General features: G+C 46.9%; 1 protein-coding gene across 1 annotated transcript in view; it reads left to right on the top strand.

The window, feature by feature from the left end:
- The window catches only part of LOC134078317 (SH3 and PX domain-containing protein 2A-like), a 56,344-nt gene that overhangs the window by 34,216 nt on the left and 11,742 nt on the right, over positions 1–10,386 (top strand). The gene's annotated exons all lie outside the window — the stretch shown is intronic.

Here is a 10,386-nt window from a genome sequence, read left to right as displayed (position 1 = left end):
GAAAGGAGCTTTTGTGTGTGTGTGTGTGTGTGTGTGTGTGTGTGTGTGTGTGTGTCAGGAGTTTTAGCTAAGGCAGCAGAATGGGAGAAATAGAGTGGGTTAGCCACAGGAGACAGAGCTCAAGTCAACTTGGCCTGGGAAAAGCCCAACCAACCAGCATGGTGCTGAGCTAGACTGGAATGAAACCAGGGTGAACTCTTCACACCCACACACACACACACACACACACGCAGAGACACACACACATAAGCACACACAAGCACACACGATCAGAGACGCGCACACTAACAAACTCACACACACACACACCACTAACACTAAGGTACGTGCACTCACATACACAAACACACTCGCTCAAATAATGCTCTCTCTCTCTCTCTCTCTCTCTCTCTCTCTCTCTCTCTCTCTCTCTCTCTCTCTCTCTCTCTCACACACACACACACACACACAGACCACTAACACACACACGCATTCACTCAATCACAATAAGCTGTCACCCCACACCACACCGTAGACAAATAGACTATGGACAAATAGAAAAAAAGCACCACTGCAAACCAGACAAGCGAACACACATAGCAGATACTGCACACAGAAAGGCTGACCCATGCATACACACACACGCACACGCACACGCACACGCACACGCACACGCACACGCACACGCACACGCACACGCACACGCACACGCACACGCACACGCACACGCACACGCACACGCACACGCACACGCACACGCACACGCACACGCACACGCACACGCACACGCACACGCACACGCACACGCACACGCACACGCGCACGCGCACACGCACACGCACACGCGCACACACACACACACACACACACACACACACACACACACACACACACACACACACACACACACACACACACACACACACACACACACACACACACACACACACACACACACACACAGGTCAAGGCCTAACCACGTATATACATTTGAGTGTCACACACTGTGACATGCTGGCTCTAGGCATGAAACATGAACGGGGAGACCACGCAGAGATTCCAAAAGAATAGTGAATTTATTAAATAAAGATAATTAACAAAGACTAAATGATAAATATATACAGTGATGTGTAGTGTAAGTCAGTATAATGGAAGTAACCCAAAGGTGTCATGCCATAATCAGTCTAGGGGTTCTAACAACTAAATCCAAACGCCGGGAGGAGGAAGCAGAGCGTGACTGTTGGAGATGCAGGCCTTTTATGCTCCTGCCCATTAGGTGCACCTAATCACCATCACCTGCTCAGGATAGTAAGGAGGGGACAGAGAGGGAGAGAGCATAGGCAAGCCACACAACAGGGCGGGGTCTAAAACCCACCCGTATCCGTTACATATCCCCCCCCTTAAAACAGAAGCCCACCTAAGTGGGATTCTGCAAATACTGTAAACAAAATAATACTTAGACAAAACAACCATAAATCAACCCAGTCCCAAATAACCCACTCACCCAACTCTGGACACATCCGTTTCCCACTTTCACACGCACAGAATGCACACTCTCACCATGCACTCAACTCATGCTCACCATGCACTTAACTCATGCTCACCAGTCACCCAATCTCCTGAACCACAGCAATTCTGGTACCTAGAAAAGCAATTTAAGAGGCACAGGAACAGAGAGACACTTGAGAAGTTACTTGCATACAACATTCAACCCATTACACCATATCCAGACGCGGGACAACGCATCTGCAACTGCACTATCCACGCCCGAATATGGTGAATCTGTACATCGTGTAGGCCTAATTGCTAAAACAACGCCCAACGCACCAGACGTTGTTCTAGATTCTAAGTGAAAAACGGCTAACGGATGATTATCGGAAAATATGACCACTGGGTGAACTTCTCCACCCACATACACACCGAAGGGCTAAAAACCCCACACCAAGGCCAATGCTTTTTTCGCGATTTCCCATTCGTTGAGTTGGAAAAGATTGACAATAAAATCGGATAAAATTGAATAATACTCGAATACGAGCCATCTAGATCGTCCAGAACGTCACAACTTTTCAGCTGCGGCGACAGCAAGCAGTCATCTGGGCCACTCACACTCCCCCCATCAGCTGCCACCCTCAGAGGAGAAGGAGCTGCAGACCCAACCGCTAGAACAGCCAACAAATTCCGAAACTGATCTGCGAAATGCAGAGAAGCGGGCTTAATGGACTTCGGCTTACCCTCCATTTGACAGGTTCGACATGTTTTTATAAAATCTGCTACATCTCGCCTCAATCGCGGCCAGTAGAACTGCTGCAGTAGGCGAACATAAGTTTTGCGCACCCCGAAGTGCCCCGCTCCCTTCCCGTGTTCTGTCTGCAACACCGGATCCCGGTATCTCTTCGGCACGACAATCTGCAACAACGTCTCAGTCAAATCATTATTGGACACAACTTTACGAACAAGCAAACCATTAAGAATAAAATAGCCCTTGTCTGCGCTCGGCAGTTGGTCTTCTGACAAGGCCACATCCAATAGCTCTGCCAAGCAATCATCCTCTTTCTGGGCCAAAATAAAATCACTGCGTTCAAACGCTGCTGGCAAATTAGGTAAAGGTGGGAATAAACATTTAACATCGGCGAGCTCACCTGAATCATTCGCTGCCTGTGCGCAACTCTTTGACTGAGTCACCCCGCACGCAGCACGCAACACCTCAGGGAATTCTGCGGCACTTGCATTCTGCTCAAAATCCCTTTGCTCAATGGACACCATTGGTGGTGCTGGCCCACAAGGCCACACACGGTCCCCGGCCAATATGTTACCCAAAATAACATGAACACCTGGGACAGGCAATGCTGGGCGCACCCCAACAATAATTTCACCCTGAACAAGATCGGAATTTAGGACGATTTTGTGTAGAGGAACTGACATGGTTTGCATACCTATGCCCTGAATGAGTACACTATTTCCTGTGTTGGACTGAACTGAAAACGGCAAAACAGATTCCACCACAAACGTTTCTGTAGCCCCCGTGTCCCAAAGAATTCGAACAGGTGTTTTGTCTAGGCTACCCACAAGTGAGATGAAACCGTCCGTTATAAACGGGCCATAGCCCCCACTGCCATGATCCCTGGACTCGGACGCACACCGACCCTCCACAGGAGAGTCAGGCGCCCCCAAGCTTGAACCTCCTGCAGAGGCAGTGCCGTCTCGTGGGTCTTTCACCTGCGCAACCTTAGATGTACGGTTAACAAATCCAACATGGGCAACGCATCCCACCCCTATAGGCGAATGCGGTTGGTTGATGTCTTCCCTGTTTTTATTTTTACCCCGAAGCACTGGGCATTCCCTCTTCCAATGACCATGTTCAAAACAATAGTTACACTTATTTTCAGTGTCGGTCTTGCTACGATTTGAATGTTCTTGTCTGAACCCAGACTCACCATAATTCCCATCCCAACGAGTAGATCGCTGCTCACCCCAAGTGTGAGTCACAGGCCTGCGTGGAATATACTCATTACCTCTAAAACTAGTTCTATGGGTTAAATTATACTCGTCTGCGAGCACGGCCGCCTTCTCGGCAGTTTTAACATCACGTTCATTAATAAAAGTTGCAAGCCGTTCCGGGACAATACGTTTAAACTGCTCCAACACCATTAAGTCGCATAATTCTTCATAAGTGTCGACCTTTACAGAGGAACACCAGCGATTGAAAAAACCAACGAGGTCTCTGGCCACCTCGGAGTAAGTTTGTCGCTCATTTTTTCGCCAGTTTCTAAATCGCTGCCTATAGAACTCGGGGACTTGTTCGTAAGCCCTCAACACCGCGTCTTTCACAGCTCCATAATTCTTGCGATCAGTCATGGACAAAGCAACATACGCATCTTGGGCTCGGCCTGGTAAAACAGTCTGGAGTAACAAAGTGCGCTCCCCGTCACTCCACCCCCGTTCATCCGCGATGCCCTCAAAAAGCGAGAAGAAAATGTCGGGATCCGGGTCACTAAATTTTGGTAAAAACCTGATCATCTCCGAGAGTTTTCTATCTGTGCCAGTCCCACCAGAATTACCGTCACCCCGCATTTTCCCCTCCCTGATCAACTGCAACCGCTCTCTTTGAATCTCGATTTCTCTTTCCTCCTGCTTGTCACGAAGTTTCAACTTATCATATTCAAACTGACGTTCTTTCTGCCTGTCCAAACGCTGTTTCTCCAATTCAAGTTCCTTACTTTTGCGCTCGGCTTCCTTTTGCTTGCGCTCGGCTTCCTTTTCTAAGCGATTAAATTCTAACTCTTTTTCCCGCTCAGCTGCTTTTAATTTTAACATTTCCATTTGTTGCTCAAAGCTAAAGGCAGAAGGAGGTGACCCTTCCTCTGGGCCACTGGGTGTAGAGGCCGCTGTAGGAACTGTCGGAGCAGGATTTAAGTCTACTTCTAAAATGGACAGATTTACCAATTTTGATCTAACTTGGTCTCTTAATTCTTGTTTTTTAAGCCCACTTGCCAAAAAGTCCTCGAATCCGTAATGCTCAGCCACTCTGCGCAACTCAGCCTTCGTGAACTCATCTAAGTAAGTCTCTGATGGACACGCAAAAAAAGCTTCCATTTTGCCAATATTATTTTTTTGACTGGCTGAACTAAAACATGCGCTTCTTTGCCAATGCTCGCTAAACCAATGGCTCAGACTTAACAGCGTGCAAACCGTAGCTAATTAGACACAGGTGTACAACCACCCAAATTAACCCACAAGACTAGAGCCGCCCCGTATCTAACTGAAAACCACTGCCCTGACTATTTCTAAAGCCTAGTCTTCAGTGTGTCCTCATGCAATTGAGTTAGTTAACCCCAGCGCGTTCGACACACCAAAAACAATAAACCAGAAAAAAATAACACCCAGCGGTAAGCGCTCTTGCCTTGCACGGGGTTTCACGTTTGCTCAGGTAGGTTCTAACCTACCAACCCACCCAATTAGCCATTACACCTGCACCACATTAGTACAGCACTGTCAGTCTCCCCTGCAGCGGAATGTAACTTAAAGCTGCAAGTAGCCCCAAATGCTCCTCCTCCACGACAAATCAAACAACCAATACTTCAATTAACTTAACAATAACAAAATCTCAACTACAAAAATGATAAATTATCCAAAATACTAACTTACCAATCAATGATTCAAACAATTTCAGCGTAGGTCTCCCCAAATTTCCAACCAACTGCACAGGTGACTACACCCGTCAGCGAATTGAACTTTAGCGTGGAAAAATTTACTTTACCAAATTCGGGAAAAAATCCCGGAGAGTCCCCATATGTGACATGCTGGCTCTAGGCATGAAACATGAACGGGGAGACCACGCAGAGATTCCAAAAGAATAGTGAATTTATTAAATAAAGATAATTAACAAAGACTAAATGATAAATATATACAGTGATGTGTAGTGTAAGTCAGTATAATGGAAGTAACCCAAAGGTGTCATGCCATAATCAGTCTAGGGGTTCTAACAACTAAATCCAAACGCCGGGAGGAGGAAGCAGAGCGTGACTGTTGGAGATGCAGGCCTTTTATGCTCCTGCCCATTAGGTGCACCTAATCACCATCACCTGCTCAGGATAGTAAGGAGGGGACAGAGAGGGAGAGAGCATAGGCAAGCCACACAACAGGGCGGGGTCTAAAACCCACCCGTATCCGTTACATATCCCCCCCCTTAAAACAGAAGCCCACCTAAGTGGGATTCTGCAAATACTGTAAACAAAATAATACTTAGACAAAACAACCATAAATCAACCCAGTCCCAAATAACCCACTCACCCAACTCTGGACACATCCGTTTCCCACTTTCACACGCACAGAATGCACACTCTCACCATGCACTCAACTCATGCTCACCATGCACTTAACTCATGCTCACCAGTCACCCAATCTCCTGAACCACAGCAATTCTGGTACCTAGAAAAGCAATTTAAGAGGCACAGGAACAGAGAGACACTTGAGAAGTTACTTGCATACAACATTCAACCCATTACACCATATCCAGACGCGGGACAACGCATCTGCAACTGCACTATCCACGCCCGAATATGGTGAATCTGTACATCGTGTAGGCCTAATTGCTAAAACAACGCCCAACGCACCAGACGTTGTTCTAGATTCTAAGTGAAAAACGGCTAACGGATGATTATCGGAAAATATGACCACTGGGTGAACTTCTCCACCCACATACACACCGAAGGGCTAAAAACCCCACACCAAGGCCAATGCTTTTTTCGCGATTTCCCATTCGTTGAGTTGGAAAAGATTGACAATAAAATCGGATAAAATTGAATAATACTCGAATACGAGCCATCTAGATCGTCCAGAACGTCACAACTTTTCAGCTGCGGCGACAGCAAGCAGTCATCTGGGCCACTCACACTCCCCCCATCAGCTGCCACCCTCAGAGGAGAAGGAGCTGCAGACCCAACCGCTAGAACAGCCAACAAATTCCGAAACTGATCTGCGAAATGCAGAGAAGCGGGCTTAATGGACTTCGGCTTACCCTCCATTTGACAGGTTCGACATGTTTTTATAAAATCTGCTACATCTCGCCTCAATCGCGGCCAGTAGAACTGCTGCAGTAGGCGAACATAAGTTTTGCGCACCCCGAAGTGCCCCGCTCCCTTCCCGTGTTCTGTCTGCAACACCGGATCCCGGTATCTCTTCGGCACGACAATCTGCAACAACGTCTCAGTCAAATCATTATTGGACACAACTTTACGAACAAGCAAACCATTAAGAATAAAATAGCCCTTGTCTGCGCTCGGCAGTTGGTCTTCTGACAAGGCCACATCCAATAGCTCTGCCAAGCAATCATCCTCTTTCTGGGCCAAAATAAAATCACTGCGTTCAAACGCTGCTGGCAAATTAGGTAAAGGTGGGAATAAACATTTAACATCGGCGAGCTCACCTGAATCATTCGCTGCCTGTGCGCAACTCTTTGACTGAGTCACCCCGCACGCAGCACGCAACACCTCAGGGAATTCTGCGGCACTTGCATTCTGCTCAAAATCCCTTTGCTCAATGGACACCATTGGTGGTGCTGGCCCACAAGGCCACACACGGTCCCCGGCCAATATGTTACCCAAAATAACATGAACACCTGGGACAGGCAATGCTGGGCGCACCCCAACAATAATTTCACCCTGAACAAGATCGGAATTTAGGACGATTTTGTGTAGAGGAACTGACATGGTTTGCATACCTATGCCCTGAATGAGTACACTATTTCCTGTGTTGGACTGAACTGAAAACGGCAAAACAGATTCCACCACAAACGTTTCTGTAGCCCCCGTGTCCCAAAGAATTCGAACAGGTGTTTTGTCTAGGCTACCCACAAGTGAGATGAAACCGTCCGTTATAAACGGGCCATAGCCCCCACTGCCATGATCCCTGGACTCGGACGCACACCGACCCTCCACAGGAGAGTCAGGCGCCCCCAAGCTTGAACCTCCTGCAGAGGCAGTGCCGTCTCGTGGGTCTTTCACCTGCGCAACCTTAGATGTACGGTTAACAAATCCAACATGGGCAACGCATCCCACCCCTATAGGCGAATGCGGTTGGTTGATGTCTTCCCTGTTTTTATTTTTACCCCGAAGCACTGGGCATTCCCTCTTCCAATGACCATGTTCAAAACAATAGTTACACTTATTTTCAGTGTCGGTCTTGCTACGATTTGAATGTTCTTGTCTGAACCCAGACTCACCATAATTCCCATCCCAACGAGTAGATCGCTGCTCACCCCAAGTGTGAGTCACAGGCCTGCGTGGAATATACTCATTACCTCTAAAACTAGTTCTATGGGTTAAATTATACTCGTCTGCGAGCACGGCCGCCTTCTCGGCAGTTTTAACATCACGTTCATTAATAAAAGTTGCAAGCCGTTCCGGGACAATACGTTTAAACTGCTCCAACACCATTAAGTCGCATAATTCTTCATAAGTGTCGACCTTTACAGAGGAACACCAGCGATTGAAAAAACCAACGAGGTCTCTGGCCACCTCGGAGTAAGTTTGTCGCTCATTTTTTCGCCAGTTTCTAAATCGCTGCCTATAGAACTCGGGGACTTGTTCGTAAGCCCTCAACACCGCGTCTTTCACAGCTCCATAATTCTTGCGATCAGTCATGGACAAAGCAACATACGCATCTTGGGCTCGGCCTGGTAAAACAGTCTGGAGTAACAAAGTGCGCTCCCCGTCACTCCACCCCCGTTCATCCGCGATGCCCTCAAAAAGCGAGAAGAAAATGTCGGGATCCGGGTCACTAAATTTTGGTAAAAACCTGATCATCTCCGAGAGTTTTCTATCTGTGCCAGTCCCACCAGAATTACCGTCACCCCGCATTTTCCCCTCCCTGATCAACTGCAACCGCTCTCTTTGAATCTCGATTTCTCTTTCCTCCTGCTTGTCACGAAGTTTCAACTTATCATATTCAAACTGACGTTCTTTCTGCCTGTCCAAACGCTGTTTCTCCAATTCAAGTTCCTTACTTTTGCGCTCGGCTTCCTTTTGCTTGCGCTCGGCTTCCTTTTCTAAGCGATTAAATTCTAACTCTTTTTCCCGCTCAGCTGCTTTTAATTTTAACATTTCCATTTGTTGCTCAAAGCTAAAGGCAGAAGGAGGTGACCCTTCCTCTGGGCCACTGGGTGTAGAGGCCGCTGTAGGAACTGTCGGAGCAGGATTTAAGTCTACTTCTAAAATGGACAGATTTACCAATTTTGATCTAACTTGGTCTCTTAATTCTTGTTTTTTAAGCCCACTTGCCAAAAAGTCCTCGAATCCGTAATGCTCAGCCACTCTGCGCAACTCAGCCTTCGTGAACTCATCTAAGTAAGTCTCTGATGGACACGCAAAAAAAGCTTCCATTTTGCCAATATTATTTTTTTGACTGGCTGAACTAAAACATGCGCTTCTTTGCCAATGCTCGCTAAACCAATGGCTCAGACTTAACAGCGTGCAAACCGTAGCTAATTAGACACAGGTGTACAACCACCCAAATTAACCCACAAGACTAGAGCCGCCCCGTATCTAACTGAAAACCACTGCCCTGACTATTTCTAAAGCCTAGTCTTCAGTGTGTCCTCATGCAATTGAGTTAGTTAACCCCAGCGCGTTCGACACACCAAAAACAATAAACCAGAAAAAAATAACACCCAGCGGTAAGCGCTCTTGCCTTGCACGGGGTTTCACGTTTGCTCAGGTAGGTTCTAACCTACCAACCCACCCAATTAGCCATTACACCTGCACCACATTAGTACAGCACTGTCAGTCTCCCCTGCAGCGGAATGTAACTTAAAGCTGCAAGTAGCCCCAAATGCTCCTCCTCCACGACAAATCAAACAACCAATACTTCAATTAACTTAACAATAACAAAATCTCAACTACAAAAATGATAAATTATCCAAAATACTAACTTACCAATCAATGATTCAAACAATTTCAGCGTAGGTCTCCCCAAATTTCCAACCAACTGCACAGGTGACTACACCCGTCAGCGAATTGAACTTTAGCGTGGAAAAATTTACTTTACCAAATTCGGGAAAAAATCCCGGAGAGTCCCCATATGTGACATGCTGGCTCTAGGCATGAAACATGAACGGGGAGACCACGCAGAGATTCCAAAAGAATAGTGAATTTATTAAATAAAGATAATTAACAAAGACTAAATGATAAATATATACAGTGATGTGTAGTGTAAGTCAGTATAATGGAAGTAACCCAAAGGTGTCATGCCATAATCAGTCTAGGGGTTCTAACAACTAAATCCAAACGCCGGGAGGAGGAAGCAGAGCGTGACTGTTGGAGATGCAGGCCTTTTATGCTCCTGCCCATTAGGTGCACCTAATCACCATCACCTGCTCAGGATAGTAAGGAGGGGACAGAGAGGGAGAGAGCATAGGCAAGCCACACAACAGGGCGGGGTCTAAAACCCACCCGTATCCGTTACACACACACTCTCACATGTGGCTGTTTGCACACCTGCTTCCTCTGGGACGCCCAGATGTGTAGTCATATGCTTCATCTCTCTCTCTCTCTCTCTCTCTCTCTCTCTCTCTCTCTCTCTCTCTCTCTCTCTTTTGAACTTTCTCTCTGATCTATCTATCTCTCTGTCACTAGGTAACGTCCTCTCTGTCTCTCTCACTCTATCCCATGCTTTCAAACTTTTTTTTCTATCTCTCCGTCTATCACTCTACTCTTTTTTACCTCCCTCCGTTGCCCTTTCTATGCACTCTTTCTTTTGAAGCATGTGATAAAGAGGGTGTCCCAATTCTCTCTGTTAATCTCCTGCCTGTGTTTATTTTCCCTATCTGTTTCCTCATATCTCTCTTGCTCTCTTTCCCTCCCTCCCTCTCCCTCCCTCTCTCTCTTTCTCTTTCTCTCTCTTTCTTTCTTC

Source organism: Sardina pilchardus, chromosome 1 (assembly GCF_963854185.1).
Source record: "Sardina pilchardus chromosome 1, fSarPil1.1, whole genome shotgun sequence".
Classification (NCBI taxonomy): Eukaryota; Metazoa; Chordata; class Actinopteri; order Clupeiformes; family Clupeidae; genus Sardina; species Sardina pilchardus.
Note: the sequence above shows the minus strand (reverse complement) of the source record. Positions and strands in the feature narration are given on the sequence as shown.